Source organism: Phocoena phocoena, chromosome 8 (genome assembly GCF_963924675.1).
Source record: "Phocoena phocoena chromosome 8, mPhoPho1.1, whole genome shotgun sequence".
Lineage (NCBI taxonomy): Eukaryota > Metazoa > Chordata > Mammalia > Artiodactyla > Phocoenidae > Phocoena > Phocoena phocoena.
Window position 1 is genome coordinate 63,976,035 of NC_089226.1, and position 24,815 is coordinate 64,000,849.

At 40.4% G+C, this 24,815-nt stretch overlaps 1 protein-coding gene across 3 annotated transcripts in view; it reads right to left on the bottom strand.

Annotated features, from left to right (window-relative positions):
* Positions 1-23,836, bottom strand: part of DENND5A (DENN domain containing 5A) — a 108,114-nt gene extending 84,278 nt beyond the window's left edge. For 2 of the 3 annotated variants that reach the window (XM_065882721.1, XM_065882720.1), the window contains exon 1: positions 23,740-23,836. The gene's annotated coding sequence lies outside the window, so the exon portion shown is untranslated. The remainder of the gene's footprint in view (positions 1-23,739) is intronic. The other variant, XM_065882722.1, reaches the window with a different exon arrangement.
* Positions 23,837-24,815: the final 979 nt, after the last annotated feature.

Consider the following 24,815-nt stretch of genomic DNA (forward strand, 5'->3'; position numbering starts at 1 on the left):
ACCCCAAGTTGTACTTCTAATTATTGCAAGGCAATCAGAAGTTATAATTGCCAATAATGTACCTTTGAGAATTTTTTAAAATCCAATTATAATTTTATAAATGTGGGGAGGGTTAAAATACATAAGCTTTTTCTAACTCTTTATTATGAAAAGTACAATGAATTACCATGTATCCATCATCCAGTTTCAACAAATATCAATGCATGTCCAATGTCACTTTATATCGGTACACCCCCATACCAAATTATTTTAAAGCAAATCTTGACATATTTTATCTACAATATTTCGGCATGTGTCTCTAAAAAATAAGACCTTTTTTTTCTTTTAACATAACCGTAATACTATTAATACACCTAGAAAAATTTGACCAAAAGAATCCTTAGTCAGTGTTCAAATTTCCTTAATTGTCTCCTAATGTTTGAACCTAGCTTTCCAATCAATGAGTGGACTTAAAGGAAAATACTACATAACGGCCTTCAATAATTAAAAAACAAAATTGTTTCCAGGAATTTTTTTAATAAAATTGTTTAAGAGCATGAGGAGAAAAAGAGGCAATTTCTCTGTATGAATAAACCACAAACAAATTACAGAAACTTCAGGTCTGGCATAAGATCAGGAAAGAGGGATGGTTAGAGTTAGACATGATTCTCAAAATATTTAACAATCAGTACAATGTGGTCACCAACCAATCAGGACAAATGCTAGCCATGCACATATAGTATACAGACTGGATATCAACCCTGGATAGAGAGAGCCCTGACTAAGGAACAAGCAGAAAGGCCTCAGAAACCTGCTTCCCATGCTGAAATTCAACCCTGCCGTCAGTGGAACAGTAAGCTACAACCACCGCAGTCACACGCAAAGTTACCACAAGGTCTTGATAAACATATTTTCTATTTGGCACAGCTGTTAACTGCTGGATCACTACAGCTGCAACTGTTCATTCAAGCAACTATCATTTGAACTAGGCAAAGAAAGAACCCTCTTTTAAGCAAATAGCATGGAAAAGCAGAAAGAGTTCTTGATTTTAGCATGACCTAGAATATAGGCTGTCTGTCTCTAAAAGTTAAAACCATTATCTGGCACTGATAACTGGGAAAGTTAACAGCTGAACCTGCTGCTTGTAGGTCACAGCTTTTCTTCAGTTTTTTTAGCTTGCTATAGAATGTAAAAGATAGTCTTGTATGATTATTTAGAATCCTTTCATAACCATAGGCCATGCCCTGACCATTTTAAAGTAAATGTAAAACAACATACCTAAAGAAAAGGAAGAGGGAGAGAGCTCTTGAAATGACACAAGAAAGCCTGGAATTCTAGGCCTGGTTCAATATACAATCAAGACTTATGCCAATCACTTTTACCCACCCGGATTCCAGTTTCTCCACCTTCATATAAGGCACCTGCCAATTTCCCCAGTCCCACCTCCTACCACCCTCCTCTTCCCCTTTACACACTATCTGTACTAACTCACTTGTAGTTCCTCAAATATGGCATGCTTTTTCATGCCTTTATTCTTTTTGTAGATGCTATTCTCTGCCTAGAATGACCTTCATACCCTTCTTTGCCTGCTTAGCCAAAATTTACATTTATTCAAGTGAGTGCTATCAAAATCTATGGCAGTCCAACAATGTTGCCGTTTCTCCAAGTTTTTCTGGAGCTCTTCTGTGGGAGCTACTGTCAGAGCTATATACTGGTCAAAAAACAAATCTGCTCCTTTGAATGTAGTTCATATGATATTTTCAGGTCCCTCACTACCCTAGATCCTAGAACTGAAATCAGTACTCTACCTAGGTGTGATCTAACTAACATCGATTAAAACAGCACTATCCACTCGCTCTTTCAACAATATCTATTAATGAAAGCTAAAACCACAACTTTTTGTCAACCAAACCACACTTTTGCCATAAATCCAACTTGCAGCCAACTACAAGCCTTACATTTTTGTGTTGCTATTAAGTCATACCTCCCTTCCACACTTATACATTACCTGTTTCTTCTTCTCCCCCCTTGGGTTTTTTGTGTTTTTTTTGTTTTTTTGCCACGCTATGCAGCTTGCAGGATCTTACTTCCCCGACCAGGGACTGAACCCAGGGCTGTGGCAGTGAAAGCGCCAAGTCCTAACCACTGGACTGCCAGGGAACTCCCTGCATCACCTGTTTCATCATACAGCTCAAATCTCTTATTCCCAACTATATCCTAATCATTCCCTTCAAAACATTCTTGAATCAAAAAATGGTAGATCATTTAACAACATGAGCTACCATACTCATGAAACTGTCATACTGAGATTGTCATACTGAGTGAAAGTCAGACAAAGAGAAATATCGTATGATATAGTTTATATGCGGAATCTAAAAAGAAATGATACAAATGAATGTACTTACAAAACAGAAACAGATTCACAGACTTAAGAGAATGAATTTATGGTTATGGGGGGTGGGGGAGGCCAAGGGTGGAGGGAAGGGATAGTTAGGGAGGTTGGGATTGACATGAACACACTACTATATTTAAAAAGGATAACCGACAAGGACTTACTGTACAGCACAGGGAACTCTGCTCAATGTTTTTTGGGGTTGCTTTTTAAAGAGTTAAGCTACCTTACTCTTTTTTTTTTAAATATTTACTTATTTATTATTTTTGGCTGTGTCGGGTCTTAGTTGCAGCACGAAGGCTTAGTTGCACTGCAGCACGTGGGAATCTTAGTTCCCCAACCAGGGTTCAAACCCGCGTCCCCTGCACTAGAAGGCAGATTCTTAACCAATGGACCACAAGGGAAGTGCGTGGCAGCCTGGATGGGAGGCGAGTCTGGGGGAGAATGGATACATGTATATGTACGGCTGAGTCGCTTAGCTGTGCACCTGAAATTATCACATTGTTAATCGGCTATACTCCAATATAAAACTAAAAGTAAAAAAAAAAATGGTAGCTGACAGTATTCCCCTTTTCTACTAGTCTACTCCCTTAATAAAGAAAATGTGGTTAGTTAAGTCACTAACATATTCCTAGCGGGCCCGTGTTGGCTCCTAATAATCACAGTTTCCTCTTCTAAATCCTCATACTACATCCTTAATAAACCATTCTAGATTTTGAATATGTCAAGCTCTTACCTTCTTCTCAGACTTGAAAATATGTCTTTTGTGGTAATTCTATGATTCCTTACAGGTTATTGACAGTGACTAAATGATAATCATACCAAAATTCTTTCAGAACTCTGGGGTGTAATTTGTCTGAGTCAGGAGACTTGAATTCATTCAGAGGAATTAAATGCTCCTATGTAAATGCTTAATGATCTCAGGTTTCAGTCTCTTACCAATTCAGTTCTATCCTTGCCAATCTATTGATAATTTACCATGACAATGGAGGGGGGAGCTTCTGGGGCCATTTCAGTCTTGGAGATATTTTTTTCAAATGTGGTTATTTGGGATTTCACATTTAGAGTATCACCCAGTATAAAACATCCTTCTGGAAGAACTATTTATCACAATAAAAGTTTCTTCTTTTTTAGGGTTCTTCAAAGCAAATTCATAAAACTGTTAGAGGAAGCAGAGATGGTAATTATAACACAGTTCTTCTTACCACAGCAGCAAAAACCAAACCAGCCAACCTATTCCAAATAACGCTAAAGAAGAATTTTGAAAATGAATACACTTCTGCTACCACAGAGAGGGAAGAAAATGTGACGAGCCAAAAATTTTAATTGTCTCCCAAGGTGAAAATATCCCCAAAATTCATCAACATATCAACCCACAGATATTTACTCATTGTGCAAGACATTTAATCAAAACAATTCATCCAAAACCTAACATCATGGGCTTCCCTGGTGGTGCAGTGGTTGAGAGTCCGCCAGCCAATGCAGGGGACACAGGTTCGCGCCCCGGTCCGGGAGGATCCCACATGCCGCGGAGTAGCTGGGCCCATGAGCCATGGCCGCTGAGCCTGCGCGTCCAGAGCCTGTGCTCCGCAACAGGAGAGGCCACAACAGTGAGAGGCCCGCATACCACAAAAAAAAAAAAAAAAAGAAAAAAGAAAAAAAAAAACCTAACATCATAATCACACCCTCTCAACAAATCCAAGCTATAAATATAAGCACAGACTGATGTTTTCTCCACTCAGCCACCGGATAGAGACCCTGTCTACCCCACATTCACCCATTCTGTGACATTACTACATTATTCCATACTCAAGCAATTTATCCATTAATCTTCATTGAGTTCCTACTGTGTAGCACACAGCTTTATGCCGCTAAGTGCTATAGAGACATAAAAATTTATCATTCAAGGGACTTTCCTGATGGCGCAGTGGTTAAGAATCCACCTGCCAATGCAGGGGACACGGGTTCGAGCCCTGGTCCAGGTAGATCTCACATGTTGCAAAGGCAACTAAGCCCGTGCGCCACAACTACTGAGCCTGCATTCTAGAGCCCGCGAGCCACAACTACTGAGCCCATATGCCACAACCACTGAAGCCTGCACACCCTAGAGCCCGTGCTCCAAACAAGAGAAGCCACCACAATGAGAAGCCCACTCACCACAACGAGAGAAAGCCCATGCACAGCAACGAAGACCCAACACAGCCAAAAGTTAATTAATTAATTAATTAATTTTTAAAAATTATCATTCAAAACCAACCCCTCCTGGAATTCATGAACACACTTGAGTAAACTTGTATTTCGTCCTCCAGGCAGACAGGCCTCAGAAATCTGAATGGGCCTCTCATCCAGATGAAGCTAGGAAGGTACTGCTGTATATCCTGTGATATAGATACTATAATAGTGGAAGAAATAGAACTTTAATGACAGCAAATCTAAATTCAAATACTAGTTCCATGTCTTGCTGAATTTTAAGTAATCTGCCTAAGGTCTCTCTTCTATAAATCTCAGTTTCCTCACCTGTAATGCAGGGATAATAATACCTATTTCATAGGCATATTGAGAGGACTGAGTGTGTAAATATGTGTAAAGCATATGGGACATACTTGTATGGAGCACAAGAGGCAAAAAAATAGCCATACATGCAAGAATCACATCTAAATCTTCAACCATGAAAACAAGACACAGAAATGCCCTGGAAATTCCCAAATGCTTCCGCAAAAGGAAGCCTCTACTGCATGAAAGTGACAGCATTTATCTGCTTCACAGAATGAGTACCAAAGCAGAACCCAGAGCAGGAAACATGGCTGTACCAAAAACACTAAAATGTCCCTAAATCCAAATTTCAAACCACAGCTCACAAGGAAGCACCCAACAGTCTTCTTTCCCAGAGTGCCAAGATTTAAGAATCTGGGAACCTCCTGTCAGGTTACCCTCAATAACAGAAGAGGAATTATCTTCACCCTTAAGGCCTTTTATACTAACAACCTTTTTTTTTTACAGAGTTTCCTAAACTACTAAAATATTACCAATTGGTACTAAATCAAAGAACAATGACTGGGCTTCCCTGGTGGTGCAGTGGTTAAGAATCCGCTTGAAAGAGAAAAAACAAAAAGAATCCACCTGCCAATGCAGGGGACACAGGTTCAAGTCCTGGTCCAGGAAGATCCCACATGCTGTGGAACAAGTAAGTCAGTGCTCCACAACTACTGAGCCTGCGCTCTAGAGCCCATGAGCTACAACTACTGAAGCCCGTGTGCCTAGAGCCCGTGCTCCGCAACAAGAGAAGCCACTGCAATGAGAAGCCTGCGCACCGCAACGAAGAGTAGCCCCCGCTCGCCACAACTAGAGAAAGCCCGTGCACAGCAACAAAGACCCAATGCAGCCAAAAATAAATTAAATAAATAAATTTTTTTTTAAAAAGAACAATGACTAACATTTGTTTTACTAAATGTGTATTAAAAGCACTGTTATTGGTCATTTCAAAGCCTTGTTGTACTTTAGGCCCAGCTGTGAGAGCAATGGAAATGTTTCTCTTTCACTCTACAGAATGCTGATAAATGGTGTGCGCCCGTGCACGCAGACACACACACACACACACACACACACACACACACAGAGATGGGGGAGCTTTTTCAGGCAGTACAGAATTGTGTTATAGCATAGTGCTTAAGAGAGTTAGCTCTGGGATTTCAGATCTAAATGTGAAAGGTAAAACAATAAAAGCTTTAGAAGGAAACACAGAACATCTTTGTGACCCTGCAATAGCAAAGATTTCTTAAACAGAATACAAGATGCATGAAACATAAAGAGAGAAAACTGATAAAATGGATTATATTATAACTAAAAATTTCTGTTCTTTAAAAGCCACCATGAAGAGAATGAAAAGGAAATACACAAATCACAAGAAGATAACTTGCAATACACATAACTGAAACAAGAAACATACCTAGAAACATATAAAGAATTCCATTAAATCAATAAGGAAAAAAAAGACCACCTAAAAGAAAAATGGCAAAAGACTTGGATACTTCTATAAAGAGGATATACAAATAACGGATAAACCTTTGAGAGGTACTCAACTTCATCAGTCATCCAGAAAATGCAAATTTAAGTAATGCAGTACCACTACATAACCGCTAGAATAGCTAAAATGAAAAGGAAGGAAAATGCTGAGTGTTGGTAAGGATAGGGAGCAACCTACACTCTCATGCACCGCAATTGAGAATGTAAATTGATCCAGCTACTGTGGAAAACAGCTCGGCAGTATCTACTAAAGCTGAACATAAACCTATGACCCAGCAACTCCACTCCTAGGTATATACTCAACAGGACGAAGTACATGTTCACAAAAAAGGCACATACAGGAGATGTTCATAACATATCACTATTGTTAACACTCAAAATCTAGACACTATCCAAGTGTCAACAACAGTGGAATTGAGAGAGAAATTATTGAATAGTTAACACAAAAGGAAACACAGCAGTGAGAATGATCAGTCTAAAACTGCATATAACAGTATAAATGAACCTCTCAGACATAATGTTGTGCAAAAAAAAATCCAGACACAAAAGAGCACATAGTGTATGGTTACATTTATATAAAATACAAAGACAGGCAAAACTAATTGATGCTGTTAGAAGTCAGAACAGTGGTTACCTTTGGTGGGTGGGAGGGCAATTATGGACTGGAAGAAGCACAAGGAAGGATTCTGGGGTTCTGGCAACATGGGTGCGCTCAGTTTGTGAAAATATATCACAGTGTACACTTTGACGTGTACTTTATTGTGTTTGTTTGTTTCCTTAGTAAAGTTTTACTATTTCTTTAAAGCATAAACTCCAGATTCTGACAGATCTGAGTTCGAACCCCAGCCTTTCTGTATATCAGCTGTATAACCTCAGGCAAATTGTGTTGTGCCTCAGTTTCCTCGACCATAAAATGGGAAAAATAAAACTTCTCTCATATGGTTGCTAACAGGCCCAAATGAGATAATGTATGTAGTACTATTACCCCATTTCCACTTCCCAACAATGTCAAAATTATATAGAAAATTAAGTGATGCAAAGAATAAAAATGTTAGCAATAGCAAACATTTAATGGATACTCATCATGTGCCAGGCACTATTCCAAGCCATTTAATGTATTAACTTATTTAATCCTACAAAATCCCTAAGAGATAGGTTTTATTTCCACTTTAAAAACGAAGTAACTAGGGCTTCCCTGGTGGCACAGTGGTTGACAGTCCGCCTGCCAATGCAGGGGACACAGGTTCCAGCCCTGGTCCTGGAAGATCTCACATGCTGCAGAGCAACTAAGCCCGTGTGCCACAACTACTGAACCTGCACTCTAGAGCCCACAAGCCACAACCACTAAGCCCACGTGCCACAACTACTGAAGCCCACGCACCTGGAGCCGGTGCTCTGCAACAAGAGAAGCCACCACAATGAGAAGCCTGTGCACCGCGATGAAAAGTGGCCCCCACTTGCCGCAACTAGAGAAACCCGCATGCAGCAACAAAGACCCAACGCAGCCAAAAATAAATAAATTTACAAAAAAAAAAATGAAGTAATTAAAACAGAGAAGTAAATCACCCAAGGTCACACAAACAGTAAATGGAGGATTCTGATCCAGGTGACAGATGTAACTTTTAGGCTACACTATATCCTTTACTATCCCAGCAGAGAACCTCAGCTTTAAGGAGAGGAGACCAATATAGATACAGATATAGATTCACAAATATTTACTTCTTTAACAGTTTGCACAGTTTGTATACCATATCATGGGAAAAAACACTCACCTAAGAATTAAGAGACCCCAAATTCAAGTTTCAGTGCTAAGTTAACTAACCAGCTGTGGGAACCCAGACAAATTATTCAAAACCCTCCCAGCCACATGTTCTTCCTCTGTAAAATGAGAGGTTTGGAAAGTCTAACCAGCTCTTGCTTCTCTTTTATGAGCCTTTGTTGCCTATATTAAAAGAATATAGCACAAATACAAGACCTAGATAAGACAGTGATTACTGATGACAATGACAACATATCTGACTGGTTCCAACATCACTGCGCTAAAGAAATACTTTATTATAGATAAGAATGTTCTACCAAAACAGAAGTTTGATTTTTGTCAGAGTTACATGGCTTTTGTCAAATATAACTGGACCTAAGTCATTTTTATCCTAAAATCCTATGGTATAACACTGTAAGTCAACTATACTGTAATTTAAAAAAACAGTCCTAGAGAGTTCCCTGGCAGTCCAGGGGTTAGGACTCAGCACTTTCATTGCCATGCCCCAGGTTCAATCCCCGGTCAGGGAACTAAGATCCCACAAGCTGCGCAGCACGGCCAAAAAAAGTCCAATGGTATTTCTTTCTTTTTTTTTTTTTTTTTGCGGTACGCAGGCCTCTCACTGTTGTGGCCTGTCCCGTTGTGGAGCACAGGCTCTGGACGCGCAGGCTCAGCAGCCATGGCTCACGGGCCCAGCCACTCCGCGACATGTGGGATCTTCCCGGACCGGGTCACGAACCCGTGTCCCCTGCATCGGCAGGCGGACTCTCAACCACTGCGCCACCAGGGAAGCCCTCCAATGGTATTTCTGAGTGCCAAGTGTAGTAACAGTACAGAGCAATGGTGATATTAGTTTCTTCTTCCCTAAGTATTCTTCCTAGGCTCTCCTTTTTACTCCTCTCTGCTTCTTGCTCACACTTAAGAGAAATTCAAGACCTACCCTTTAGCCCCTCTGTAGTGGGTGGAATGCTGGCCCCAAAAAAGATATGTCCACATCGTACTCCCCAGAACCCATGAATATTATCTTATTTGAAAAGATCTTTACAGATGTTATCAAAGATCTTGAGATGAGAAGATCATCCTGAATTAGCTGAGTGGGCTCTAAATCCAAAGAGAAGTATCCTTATAAGATAGACACACAGAGAAGACACAATAATGATGGTGATGTGAAGATGTGAGTGATGTGGCCAGAAGCCAAGAAATGCAGCCACCAGAAGCTGGGAGAGGCAAAGAATTATTCTCCCCAAAGGCCCTCTGAGGGAATGCAGCCTGCTGACACCTTGAATTTGGACTTCTGGCCTCCAGAACAGAGGAGGAAAAAAAAAAAATCACTATTGTTTTAAGCCGCCCAGTTTATGGTAATCTGTTGCAGCAGTCATAGGAAACTAATACACCCTCCAAACCGCATTTTTTTACCCCCTACTTCTGTAGCTAACTCACCAGCTTTCCTAAGCAAAAGAAATCCATAATGATCCTTCAAAAGCAGCCTAACCTCAACCCTCCCCAATCCCCCACAAAAAAAGAGCAATAAAAGAAATTATAAAGAGCATACAGACAATTCACGATAAGAACACAAAGGATTAATAAGTAGCTTTTTTTAGTAGTAGTCAAAGAAATACAGATTAAAACATAATGATATCCCAAAAAAAGGAAAATAATGAGAATTAGTGAGGATGTGGAGAAAGTAGAGCCCTCGTGTGTTGACAGTCTGAATGTAAAATGGTGTAGTCACTGTGGAAAACAGTTTGGCAGTTCTTCAAAAGATTAAACACAGAGTTACCATATGACCCAACAATTCCACTCCTGGGTGTATACTCAAACAGGTGTTCCTACAGAACCTTGAACACAAATGCTCATAGCAGCACTATTCATAATAGCCAAAAAGTGGAAACAACCCAAATGTCCATCAAGAGATGAATGAATAAACATTCATACATACAATAATAATCATATAATGTAAGGAATGAGGTACTAATTTATGCTACAACATGGATAAACCTTGGAAACCTTATGCTAAGTGAAAGAAGCCAGTCACAAAAGGCCATATATTGTATGATTCCATTTATATTAAATATCCAGAATAGGCAAATTCAAAGAAACGGAGAGCAGATTAGAGGTTGCCAGGGGTTTGGGGGAGGGAAGAATAGGGAGTGACTGCTCAATGAGTACAGGTTTCCTTTTGGGGTGATGAACATGTTATATATACCATAATGGTGATGACTGCACAATATTGTGAAATGTACTAAATGCCACTGAACTATGTTAAATGGTTAAAATGGTAAATTTTGTTATGTGTAATCTACCACCCCCCCAAAAAAAAAAAAAATATATATATATATACACATAAATGATGGCAAGCTAGAAGTGAGCATAAATTGGTAGAGCACTTCCAAGAAGAAATTCATCATTACACATGAAATGTGCTTAAAGGTTCATCTAATTTGACTTAATAACTGTCTTACTGTTATATATACTAAAGCAACAGACACTCACAGATTTGTATAAAGTATACACGTTGTAAAATTATTTATCATAAAAAAGTATAAATAAACCACCCAAGTGCCAAGTAATCATTAAATTTTATAATTCACTCATACTTTGGAATCAAATAACAATTAAAATCATGTTTATGAAGAATACTTAATGGCATGAGAAAACTATTCAAGACATATTTAAAAACATGGGAAAATGATCAACATATAATAATAAATTTAAAAAGCAGGATACAACATTTTTTTCTCTTATGATCTCAATTTTATAACTCTATATTAGTGTACATATATTGTTTTTCACTGCAAGTGTTTCTGAGGTATTTCCTGAGAATCAAAATATTCCTAATAGATAAAGTTTCTGCAAATCAATGAGAAAAATATAAACAACACAACAGAAATATGAACAAAAGGACTGAACAGGTAATTCATTGAAGGAGTGAAACATGAAATACACAAGTGTACATGAAATATATGAAAAGATACTCAGCCTCACAAATAGTTAAATTTAGATTAAAACACATATTTTCTTCCCAGCAGATTGAAAACATTTTAGAAAAGCAGTTAATATTTCGTTGCAGATATAGAGAAAAAACTGGTAGAATCTTATTGTTGGTGAGAGGCTAAACTTTTGAAGAGGGCGATTAGGCAATATCTATTAAAACTTAAAATATACATTATTCCTTGGACTCACAGAGCCTAGTTTTACCAATTAATCCCATACAATGACTCCCACAAGTATAAAAATACTTGTACAAGGGTATTTGATAAAATAAAAATTTGAATATATTCACCAGAAAGATCTTTGTACTGATGTGGGATATTTTTTAAGATGTTATTTATAAATATATAGAATGTTATAATTTGAAATAAATCCCCTTTTTACTTCAGCTTGTTTGAATGAGTTTCTATTACTTGTAATTAATTAACTCTTAACTAGGCACAATAAAATTTCAGGAGAATACTTGCTGATATTGAGAAATACTCATGACAGGACATTAAGTGAAAAAAAAATCAAAACATAAAATGTTTACATTTCGCCTTATCACAGTATGTAAAAGTATACACACATACACCCACATATAGTAAAAACTGGAAAGAATATCGGTGATGATTATACACATGTAAACATATGTAAAAATAAATCAAGCTATATACTTAGGACTTGTGCTTAAGGCAGGCTGCAATACGAATTTTTAAGAATTGGAAGGAACTACAAAAAGACATCAAAATGCTACAAGCTTAATTCTGAATAGTCACTCATGAGTGACTTATTTCTGTACCTTTCTATAATTTCTAAGTTCCCTATAAGAAATGTACTTTATAATTTAAAGTTTTATTTTTAGAGAGAGAAAATACCACTCCTTACATGGTTGACCTTCAAATATGTTTTTTCCAAACCTCAGAGTCTATAACTTATGTATAGGCCAAAGGTGTTTTTGTACATATTAAATGAGCATTGAACTAATCAATGAATACATGAGAGACCATGTTTTTGTTCAGGGTCACAGCCAGAGCTAAACCCTCTACAGCAAATTTTGCAAGACATAAACTACAAAGCTAGAGAACAGAATACTCTTTCCCTCTCCTGAACCCCAGCAACACCTCATTATCTGCTCCTCACTTAAGGATCTGATCCTTTATCCACAGCTATTGGTTTATGTATGCCTGACTTGTCAGAAGACTATGAGCTCCACAAGAACAGCAACTCTATCTCACACATGTATGCAAACAAGTGTCCCATCACTAAGTTGGTCTTTCAATAACAGAAAGGTATATGGTAGAGGACTTTAGAGACAGGGAAAAAAGGTTCCTAATTCTTGCTATGGGAACTCAAGCATGTTATTTAAATTCCCTGCACTTTAGTTTCCTAATCCGTAAAGTGAGGATAATGTCATTTGGTACCTAGAATTGAAATGTATTCACTAAACAATAAATAGCTATTAATTTAGTTATCAGGGATTGAACAGTTTACTCTAGCCTCATTTCCTTGCCTGTGTTCCCCATAAACTACAGTGTACTTGTGAGTGGGATGGTCAGCAGAGGCTAGTACAAAAGTGGGTAGAACAAAGCTAACTGGTCCTTACGAAGACTGACTCAATGACCCTGGCCTTATTAAATTCATCACACTCATAACCAACTGAGCTAAGCAGCCAACAGAGCTAGACCAGGAGACCAACAATCCTCCACAAAACACTAAACATTCTTCTAGAAGATAAAACTACAGATGCTTAAATACCAACTTTCCACACAATAAAAGTGCAGTGGAAAGAATGTGTTTCACAGAGATGTGAGAAAATGGGGGTAAAAGAAGAATACTAGCTTAATTACTTAGCAAAGAAAGGGATTAAATACCATTTGAACATACAGAACCTCAGAGCTAAGCAAAACTGGATAGATGTCAGTTTAGCAGGTGATACTTCTAGGTATTCGTTTTATTTTTCCCAATAAGAGGTTGTGATCCTAAGTCCATGGGACTGGTTAAATAAACTAAAACTAGATTCATTTTAAAAAAAAAAAGGTTCATCTGAACTATTATAAAATTTAGCTTTATACATTAAAAATTACAAAATAATCACAGTGCAATACAAAATGCCTCTCACATCACCATCTTACCTCTAAATCTGACGTTGGCCCTCAGCTTTTTGAGTATGGGTAAACAATCATTGCTACTCTTCTCTACAAACCCCACCTTCTTTATTACTTAGCACTTAGAAAAGTTGTGGAAGTCTGGCTTCTTTAAGTTCTAAAAAGTTAAGTACTATGCCTTATATCAGAAAAATATATACATATGATTACATACAATTCTTTGAAAATCTGAATAAGCAGCCTTTACCTTTTCATAATTAATACAAATCTTTATCAAATACCTACTATGTAAAGCATTTCTTCTAGCAAAGCTCAGAAATTTGTCTACCTGACTCTGGGACAAGAGAAGTTATAACATAGTTCTGTAATTTTTTAATTTGTATAATAACCTACGGTTTTTATAATCAGGAAAAAAAATTTTAATGCAATGGTCATTGTCAAATAAAGACTCCAGGGAAGGGACTTCCCTGGTGGTCCAGTGGTTAAGAATCCATCTTGCAATGCAGGGGACGTCTGTTTGATCCCTGGTCAGGGAACTAAGATCCCACATGCCACGGGGCAACTAAGCCCATGCTCCACAACTAATGAGCTTGCGCACCACAACTAATGAACCTGTGTGCCACAACTAGAGAGAAGCCCACACACTGCAACAAAAGATCCCGCGTGCCACAACTAAGACCTGATGCAGCCAAAAAATAAATAAATAAATACTTTTTTAAATTAAAAAAAAAAAAAAGACTATGGGGAAAACAAGAAAAGAGACATTTAACTTACTCAAAATAAAACCTCTGGTTTTCTTCAACAATATAACAATAATTAATACCTATCTTCATGACATTGTTAGAAAGCCATTATTCTAAAACTACAAAAATAAAGAAAAAAAGGACACCAGAGATGACACAACTGAGAAAGGAACCAATTCTTTTGACATTCCTGGAGGGTAATTCTAATGTATTACTGTTTTTAATGAATGTAGTTTGTTGTAAATTGGGTTTATCCACTTATAAATCATGGCTTATGATTATTATTTCTAAATCATTTCCTTCTCTGTCTTCCTGACTTTAAAAATCCTGAAAGTTTCTTTACAACAGCCAGGTCATGGAAGCAACCTAAATGCCCATCGACAGACAAATGGATAAAGAAGATGTAGCACGTATATACAATGGAATATTACTCAGCCATAAAAAGAAACGAAATTGGGTCACTTGTAGAGACATGGATGGATCTAGAGACTGTCATACAGAGTGAAGTAAGTCAGAAAGAGAAAAACAAATATCGTATATTAACACATATATGTGGAACCTAGAAAAATGGTACAGATGAACCGGTTTGCAGGGTAGAAATAGAGACACAGATGCAGAGAACAAACGTATAGACACCAAGGGGAGAAAGTGGCAGGGGAGGTGGTGGTGGTGGGATGGATTGGGAGATTGGGATTGACATGTATACACTAATATGTATAAAATAGATAAGTAATAAGAACCTGCTGTATAAAAAAATTAATTAAATAAAATACAAAAAATCCTGAAAGTTTCTTAGTTGCTTCCCATTATCTTTCATTATAAAGAATATGGTAAATCAGAAGTCATAGCCAGCACCCAACAACAACCACAAAAAGATGCAACCTGCAGGTTACACTGAGGGATTTCTGAGGTTAGTAGGTGCAAACTTCTTTTTTTTCTTTTCAAAGAAAACAGACCTCAGACAAACAGTATAAAACATCCTGAAACAGCCACACAAAAAACAGAACTTCTTAGAAACAAAGCCCCAGTAACTATTTGGTCTAAGAAAAACATTTCCAGAACTGATAAGAATGGGGAGACAGGAAAATATATATATAAAAAATAACAACCAGCCTTAACTACAATTCAAAAAACGAGTGACCTGACTCCTCCCCTGACAGAGTTCCTCTACTGCATTGTGGGTTGGGGACTGATCAAAGAGGCCATGCCACAGCTCTGCCACTCAATGATTAAGCCATTGTTTCAATATACCCAAATCTATCATTTTAAAAGAATAATCTCGGGAATTCCCTGGTGGTCCAGTGGTTAGGACTCTGGGCTTTCATTGCCGAGGGCTCAGGTTCAATCCCTGGTCGGGGAACTAAGATCCCAAAAGCCATATGACGCAGCCAAAAAAAAAAAAAAAAAAAAGAATAATCTCATCACTGGTGAGACAGAAGACCTGGATTCTAACAGTTCTTTCTAACTTTCTGGGTAACAGTGGACAAAAAATTATATTTTCAAATGGGACTGAAAATATTAAAAACTGTTTTAAAACTATTGCATCTTATTTTTTTCTAATTTTTTTTTTATTTATTTATTTATTTATTTTATAAATTTATTTTTGGCTGCATTGGGTCTTCATTGCTGTGCGTGGACTTTCTCTAGTTGCAGCGAGCAGGGGCTACTCTTCGTTGCAGTGCACGGGCTTATTGCGGTGGCTTCTCTTGTTGCAGAGCATAGGCTCTAGGTGCACGGGCTCAGTAGTTGAGGTGCACGGGCTTAGTTGTTCCACAGCATGTGGGATCTTCCCGGACCAGAGTTCGAACCCGTGTCCCCTGGATTGGCAGGCGGATTCTCAACCACTGTGCCACCAGGGAAGTCCCTAATTTTATTTATTTTTTTTGGCTGTGTTGGGTCTTCGTTTCTGTGCGTGGGCTTTCTCTAGTTGTGGCGAGCAGGGGCCAGTCTTCATCTAAGGTGCGCAGGCCTCTCACTGTCGCGGCCTCTCTTGCTGTGGAGCACAAGCTCCAGACGTGCAGGCTCAATAGTTGTGGCTCAAGGGTCTAGTTGCTCCGCGGCATGTGGGATCTTCCCAGACCAGGGCTCGAACCCGTGTCCGCTGCACTGGCAGGCAGATTCTCAACCACTGTGCCACCAGGGAAGCCCAAAAACTATTAAATCATTTACAAATATTAATCATTACCACCTGTCAAAAGTGGTGGCTGGACTATCTCAGATCTAGCTCTGACAGTTTTTGATTCTGTGACCAATATAAATGAATGCACACTTATATTATGTTTTGCCACCTAGAAGTAGTTTAGAAAACAAGAAATCCCACACTCACAGAGGGATGAAGCTTAATAAGAGGAACCTCCACACATCTTATCCCTGCTCACAGCCTCTCAGCACTCCATGAAAACATTTTAGACTAACACAGCTAGTTCAGCCCATTCAGTAGACCACAGATGGACTAGCAAAATTTTGACCTGAATTGCCCATCACACTAATGAACAAAAGAAACAAACAAGAATTACTAACCTGGCTCTCTTTAACAAGAAACTATGATAGATCCCGTGGATGACCGTCAAGCAAATATCCTAAGTATAACATTTGAGAAACTTGATGGTCTAAACCATAGCTGTTCCCATCTAACTTCCTGGAGCCATACCCGACCCCTTGGAAGCACACTTGGAAGAAAACAGCTTGAAAGCTAGCACATGCCCTCGTTTTCCACCAGGACAGGACTCTGACACTCACAAACCCAGTCCAGGGTTCTGTATACTCTAAACTAAAATCAGTCATTACAAAACATCTGGAACATAGACATTTGACCAGTAATTGCCTCACTTAATAACTTTTGAGAACTAAACCTAAAAATCTGGCAACGATAGTCTCTGTGTAATCACTGAATTCCACAAGAAGTCACGAGCTTCTAAAGGGCAAGGCTTTCTCTCTTTTACTAGGTCCTATGCCCTATCAGCAGTAACCTAAAACATATCAATATAGGTTCCCTCATGTGTACCTAGGTTCCTAAGAGACCTCTAAGACCACCTGACAGTAATTCAAATCCAGAATTTGGCAACAGGAATTGAGATGCCAACAGGAATTGAGAAGCCAAGACAAGTACAAGTACACCTTCCACCAGAGTTAGCAAAAAACAACAAGCTTATAAAAGGATATAGGACTGGAAATGGGTATTGCCGAAGGAGGCCCTAGGCAAAGAAAACTATTTATAATCTAGTACAGAAGGAAGGAAGGGCGGAACAGAGTCTAAGAATTTGGTTTAAGCACGAAACACTGTGACTCGGGATTTCCTCCTAAGAAGAGAGGAGCAGAGCCCCATTGTTATTAAAGTAAAATCCACTTACCTTCAATGTGATCCTCCCTACCTGAGAGAGTGTGAAGTAGGGTGCTCTTATGTTAAAAATATAGCCTCTCCAACTAAATTTAGCATATAATTTTAAATCACCTTGGGGCTGCTCTGTAATTGTTTTCTGTGTGCTAGTAGTGTCTCTCTTGACTTCTTATTTGCTCTACCTTATAAAAGGAAACACATGACCTAACTTAGGAAATCTCCCCCTTCTACCCTGAACTCCGGAAGTATCCACAGATGCCTGAGGTAAGCTACCAGGATTTGAGTTTTGCTTCAGCTAGGAGTCTGAGCTTCAGAGCAGGGATGCCTTTATAAAATGATCATGAGAGAATCTGTGCTGAATTGACCAGACTGGTAGAGGAAAATAAAAATTAAGGTTATTTCAAATTGACTCCCTGTTTGAAACTGGCTCATCAAACTTTTTATACCCACTTCATCTCTGAGGTAACTTTTTTTTTCTTTTAAATAAGATATCCTTCTTAGTCATCAAGAATATGTAAATAAAAATCACACTGAGATACCCACTTTACACCCACTAGGATGCCCATGATCAAAAAGATAATAAGTGTTGGTGAGGATAGAGTGTGGAACCCTCAAGCACTGCTAGTGGAAATGTAAACCAGTGCAGCTGTTTTGGAAAAGGGTCTGCAATTTCTCAAAAGGTTAAACATACAATTGCCACATGACTCAGCTATTCCACTCCTAGGTATATACCTAAGAGATATGAAAACATATGTCCACACAAAAATATGTACACAAATGTTTACAGTAGCATTATTTATAATAACCAAAAAGTATATAAATAACCCAATGTCCATCAACTTATGATAAGTAAAATGTGGTATATTTATACAATATCATTCAGCCATAAAAAGAAATGATACATGCTACAACATAGATGAACCTTGAAAACATGCTAGGTGAAAGAAGCCAATCACAAAAGACCATATATTGTGATTCCATTTATATGTAATGTCCAGAATAGACAAATCCATAAAGATCAAAGGTAGATTAGTGGTTCCCAATCAACCTACTGCCCTCAAACTCTCTTCTTTCTCCAACTCATCAGCACCTGTTTTTACGAAATTATAAGTACAATAACAAAAATAACTTTCATTTTAATAAAAGGTCTAGAAGGATCTATATTAAAATGTTAACTACTATGAAGAGATTAAGTTTTTCTTATTATCATGAATGTGAAGAATAATGATGTGAACTAGTACTGATTTGGTGATAAGAAAATAAAAGTTTTTTCACCCAAGGAGGAAAAAAAAAAGTAGATTAGTGGTGGCTTAAAGCTGGGATGTTAGGGAGTTGGAAGGATATGGGAAGTAACTGCTAAAGGGTATAGGTTTTGGGGGGAGAGTGATGAAAATATTCTAAAATTGACTTTAGTCATGATTTCACAACTCTGTGAATATACTAAAAAACACTGAATTGTGTACTTTAAATAGGAGAATTAAATCTCAATAAAGATTTTTTATATATTAGAGAGAGAAAGATAAGACACATATATAAGTGACAAAGCAACTGGAGCAAAATGTTAACAGTGAATCTGGAAAAAGGATGTACTGAAGTTCTTTGTACCATTCATGTCAATGTTTGGTGTGAAATTACATTAAAAGAAAAAGCTAGGCTTCCCTGGTGGCGCAGTGGTTGGGAATCCGCCTGTCAACGCAGGGGACACAGGTTCGAACCCTGGTCTGGGAAGATCCCACATGCCACGGAGCAAATAGGCCCGTGAGCCACAACTACTGAGCCAGTGCGCCACAACTACTGAAGCCCACGCACCTAGAGCCCGTGCTCCTCAACAAGAGAAGCCACCGCAATGAGAAGCCCGCGCACCGCAACGAAGAGTAACCCCCACTCACTGCAACCAGAGAAGAGCCTGCACGCAGCAACAAAGACCCAAAGCAGCCAAAAATAAATAAAACAATTTTTTAAAAATATGTTAAAAAAGAAAAAGCTAAAAAAAATTAAGATCTCGGGCTTCCCTGGTGCCGCAGTGGTTGAGAGTCCACCTGCCGATGCAGGGGACACGGGTTCGTGCCCCGGTCCGGGAAGATCCCAAATGGCGCGCAGCGGCTGGGCCCATGAGCCATGGCCGCTGAGCCTGCACGTCCGGAGTCTGTGCTCCGCGATGGGAGAGGCCACAACAGTGAGAGGCCCGCGTACCACAAAAAAAAAAAAATTAAGATCTCTCTCTTGATAATCATGCACAGTATTCTTGCTTAACATGAAACGGAAACCTGCACTAGACAAAACTGCCATGTCTGCTCCCACCCCTGCCAGACAAGTATTTTACTTGTCTCCCCTACACTCATCAAACTACTGCAAAGCATGCAAAGCAGCACTCCAGTAGCAGAAAAGAAGGATAAAACATGGCAAGGGAGACAAATATTCTCCAACTTTCTCAGAGCCTCAGTTTCCTCATCTGTAAGGTCAGAAGGTTATATAGTCTCTAAGAGAGTTTCCATGTTTGACATTCCATGATTCTGTTGTTCTAATTTCATTGCCCAATATAGTTAAGGAGAAGTATGATCTGACCAGTCCTCTGGCTTTCCTGGACAGGGAGCATTTTTTCTCTCTTCTAATGATGACATTAAGAGATGATTTCAGGGTATGTCAGTGTTCTAAGCAGGTTCATACAGGACACTGGCCAGTTTCCCAACTATCTATGTTCCTAAGCCCTCTCTTCAATTCTTGGCAAGACCCACCACTCAGAGCCTGGGAAACTGCAGTAGTGGATGCATAAACCTAGGATACTTATATCTCAATGCTGGGTGCAGGTCAGTGCAGAGGAACGTAAAGATTCCATAGTAAGAAATAGGTTACTAGCATTCTGGAAACTTAACTCTCAGGCAGAGATAGGGAAAGTAAACTCAGGAGTCCCATGTCATGGTAAACCTTCTCTTGCAGTTACCTGGTGGTGACCATAAGAAGAAAAATGGAAAATGAAGATGCCCAAAACACCCATCCATCAAAGAGGCAGAAAGAGGGACTGGACTCTACTACCATCTGCCTCCCCACTTAGAATGGGCCAACAATAATGAAAAATCAAAATCAAAAATGTTTCTTCCAGATTTGCTTATCTCCTTGACAAACTCAAAAAGCTAACAAGCAGATACCATTTCTTAAAGTTGGCTAGACTTCTGCTTCACCAATAGATTACCTTTCTCTCCTTCAACCCAAAGTACTCCCTCAACTAACCAGAAGAGAAAACAAAATTAATTTTCATATCTTCCTCTGTTCCTTGCACAACAAATAACTACATGACTTGCCTAAATGCTTAAGTCTAGAGGAAAGGGGAGAGGTGACATGGAGAGACTCCTATAAATTCAATGATCAGAGTCTATATTCAACACAGCAAGCTCTATGCTTATTGCTGCAAACAGAAAAAAATGAATCTTAACCTTTCTCCATAAAGCCAGAAGGAACACTGAGCATCTCTGATCTGCTTGCTCTGGATTCACTCCTAGAGTATAGAAGCTATCTGATGTATATAACTTAATTTGCTTGGAGAGAACATAGACTCCTTGGTACCTCCCTAGAGAACCTGGGTGCAATTCACAATTTCCTGTAGTTTCATTTACTATGACATCACCAGTTTAGGAGCTATAAGGCAGAGAGAAAATGCACCCTGGAGAGTCTCAAGACTGACCCGCAAAGAGCTATTTGTATTCTGTTTTGTTTTCCTCAAAGATTCCCTCTGGGTAGTCCAGATTCCCCTATCAACCCACCAGAAATGAAATGAAGGAAAAGAAGAAATCCTTCAATCAGTGCTTATTCTAACAAAGGCCACCTATTGAATAAATAGTCTTGGCATTCCACTACTGCAACCACACTTAAAAAGATAGAAAAATACCCTTCCTTACACATTTTATACAGCTCATCCCCCCCCTTCTTTATTCTCTCAATAAGCTTTCACAGGTATATAATTTGAGCTTGCTGAAAAGCCACATAATTAACAGATATTCACTAAAAGAGAAATAACCTTTTGAGAATCTACTTGATGAGACACTTTTTATTTACATTCTCTTTTTCATAGATGAGGACCCTAGCAGAGTTATCTAACTTGGCCCCCAGTCACAGAATTAGTCAACAGCAGAGCAAGAATATTTAACCCCAAAACCCATGCTCTCACTGACAAATCACTTCCCGGCTCCACTCCTAAGCTTTATCATTTGCAAAACATTCTCTTTATTTTTGAAAATCGAATGTCTATAAAATTTAATAGACACTTAAAAGCACAACATAAAAATAACACTGGTTTATTCCACCAATTTAAAGTTTCTTTTACTGGGGGAACTGTGTCATTTTTAGTCTTTCTCAACATGTTAGTGTTTTCTAAAGACCCAGCCAAGCAATGAGATGCAGTTTAGTGTCACGAGAGGAGCACTGGATCAAAGTCAAGCAATTAACTAGCAGGACGTAGGCCCTACTGTCCTTCCTGGGCCTCATTTTCCTCTCTGAGGTCCCTTCTAGTTCCAGTACCATGAACTGAATTCCAACAACTATTGACACATCGCAAAGTCACAAATTTAACAAATAGGAAACACAGATGAAAAATTAACATCAGTATTATAAAAATTTGAACACCTAAAAAAGTGAAAAACTACCCCAACAAGAGGCCTAGTATTAACTGTATTACTGATTCATGATTTTTTTCTCCACCTGCTCTGCTATTGATTTGAGGAAATAGTGTATTTGCTCTGACCTTGCTAAAGGTCATCAATTTATCACTTTTTTAGAAGTCCATTTTGACAAATAGGACAATCTAAAAGAAATGGATAAATTTCTAGAAACGTACAACCTAACCAGACGGAATCATGAGAAAATAGAAAATCTGAGCAAACCAATAATGAGTAAGGAAATTGAATCAGTAATCAAAAACCTCCCAACAAAGAAAAACCAAGGACCAGATGGTATCCCTAGTGAATTCTACCAAACATTTAAAGAATTAACATCAATCTTTGTCAAACTTCCGAAAAACTGAAGAGGTCAGAACACTTCCAAACTCATTTTACGAGGCCACTCTGATACCAAAGCCAGGTAAGGACACTACAAGGAAAAAAAACTATAGGCCAGTATCCCTGATGAATATAGGTGTAAAAATTCTCAGTAAAATATTAACAAACCAAATTCGATAACACATTTAAAGGATCATACACCACGACCAAGTGGGATTTATCCCTGGGATTTAAGAAAGGTTCAAATCAATAAATGTGATACAACACACTTAAAAAAAAAAGTCCATTTCGAAGTATGCACCTTTTTTTTTTTTTTCATAAGAAACACTGAAATTTTTCTGATAGGGGGAAGAAAACCCACACAAAACCTGTCCTGTCATCTCCCAAGCAAAGTAAAATTAGTCAACAGGATAATCACCTTCAGGAGAGAAACTTTACAGTAAACACATCATGACAGAACAGTAGAAAGCAGTATCTCTCATCAAATCAGGATGACACAACAAACCTCCACCCACATGAAACGTGCAAACCGGACACTCCAGACAAAAACTTTTCCAAACCTTGAGATTCAAAGGCTCCAATGAGGGTGCAGGGGAGTTCGCGGGGATTTTACAACTCTGACACCGGTGCAGTGGAATTCATGGGATTTTACAATTCTGACACTCTTGGGCAATTAGTGCCAAATCTGATCTGGGCCCTATCTTCACTTCCCCACCACTTCCCTTTGAAAGAAGACTTGAGAAGCATCACTACGCAACCCAGGCTCTCCAACTAGGCTGCTGCCCTTTTATTCACAAATGACGCTGGCCTCATAAAGGACATAAATCATTTTCAATAAAATATGGCACGGCCCCGGAGTACAAGCCCTTTCTAGATGTAAGGGAGTTCTCACCCTCCTTGGTGTGGCCCAAGTTCACTTTATTACTTCACGTCCCATCAACCCAGGGGGCCCAGCCCAGCGCTGGGTTAGAACGGTTTTGAGGAACTGCAATCACAGGCTTCTTGGGAAGAGGCCAGATAAACTCACCAAGTTTTTGTTTTTTGTTTTTTGGGTTTTTTTTAAGTCTGGGTGGAACTTACTTTCACCAGGACGTGGCATATCTTCTTCCCTCCCTAATGGGTGTTCGAGGACAAGCTTCCCTTTATTTTATACTAAATCACTCAACCTTCACCAGACTGTGAAGACAACCCTTCTCTCCTCCTCATCCGGGAGGACCTGGCCACAGCTCAGCGGGGAGCAGGGGCCGTTCGGAACCCTCAAGGCTCAGAGCCCCTCGCCCGTTTCCCCTCCTCCAGAGTGACGCCCCCTACCCCGCGCCCGCCCTGGGTCCTTCCGACCGACCCTCGCCCTGCTCCCGGGACAAAGCGTAGGTGGGGTGGTTTCCTCAGGGGTCCCCGGCGGCCGCGGGGAAGAAGCCCCGGGCTCAGCGCGACACTCACCCGACAGCTCGTCCGGCTCCAGCCCGGTCTCAGTGTCCAGCCCGCAGATGACAAAGTAGTCGGCGAAGCGACTGGGCGCCGAGCCCCCTCCACCGCCGCCGCCGCCGCTCATGGCGCCGGGGCCGAGCCGGGCCGTGCGGAGCGCGGAGCCCCCGCACCGGGCGCCCGCCCGCCCTCAGGCCGCCCCTCCCGCCGGCGCCGACGCTACCGCGGCTCCGGCCGCCGCCCCCGGCCTTGGCCCGGTCCCCGCGGCCGCCGCGGCTGCCGTGACGGGGCAGGGGGGCACCGGGCCGCCCCGCGCCGCATCCTGGACGCCTTCCCCTCCGCGCCGCCGCCGCCGCCAGCCGAGAGCGCCGCGGACGGAGCTAGCCTGGAAAAGGGCGTAAAGCGCTGAGGAGAAGCCCCACCGCGGCCCCCTCCCGCCGCGCCTGCGCAGGCGCCTTCGGGGAGGGGGCGGGCGCCTCGCGGAAAGGATGACGTGATGCTCTTCGGGCAGGCTGGCCGCAGCTTCCCAGGCCATCTCCGCAGCGCGGCGGGCAACTACTGGGCCGCCCGCAACCTCCACCCCCTCGGGGCTGCGACTCCTTTAGGGAAGGCAGAGGAGGTGCGGGATGGATGGACGCATCCCGCAGAGCCGGGACCCTGGCCCACGCTCCGCCTCCCACTGGAGGTCCGGCGATCTCCTGTTTAGACCGGCCCTGTCACAGCAGTAGGGTCGCAGGATTGAGCTCGGAAGCTCACCTCATCCTAGCTCCAGGAAGCCCACCGGCCTAGATCCCAGATAGCGCCTTCTCCCTGACCCCGCTCCCTAACGTCCACGCCCAGCCCTTTCCCGAGTAGAGCTGAGGATTCCCCCTCTTTTGGCCGAGGTGGATCTGCCCGCCCTATATTTACCCTTGGCTTACAAATGGGGAAACTAAGGCTCAGAAAGAAGCAAGGGCTTTCCCCAAGGTTACATAGAGTCTAAGAGACAAAGCCTGGACCAGAATCCTGGGCTCGTGGTTAGTCCCCGCTCCCTCCCTCCCAGTCCAGCCAGGCCTTTTCCCATGCACCAGGCTGTCCCTTTTTCTCTCCTA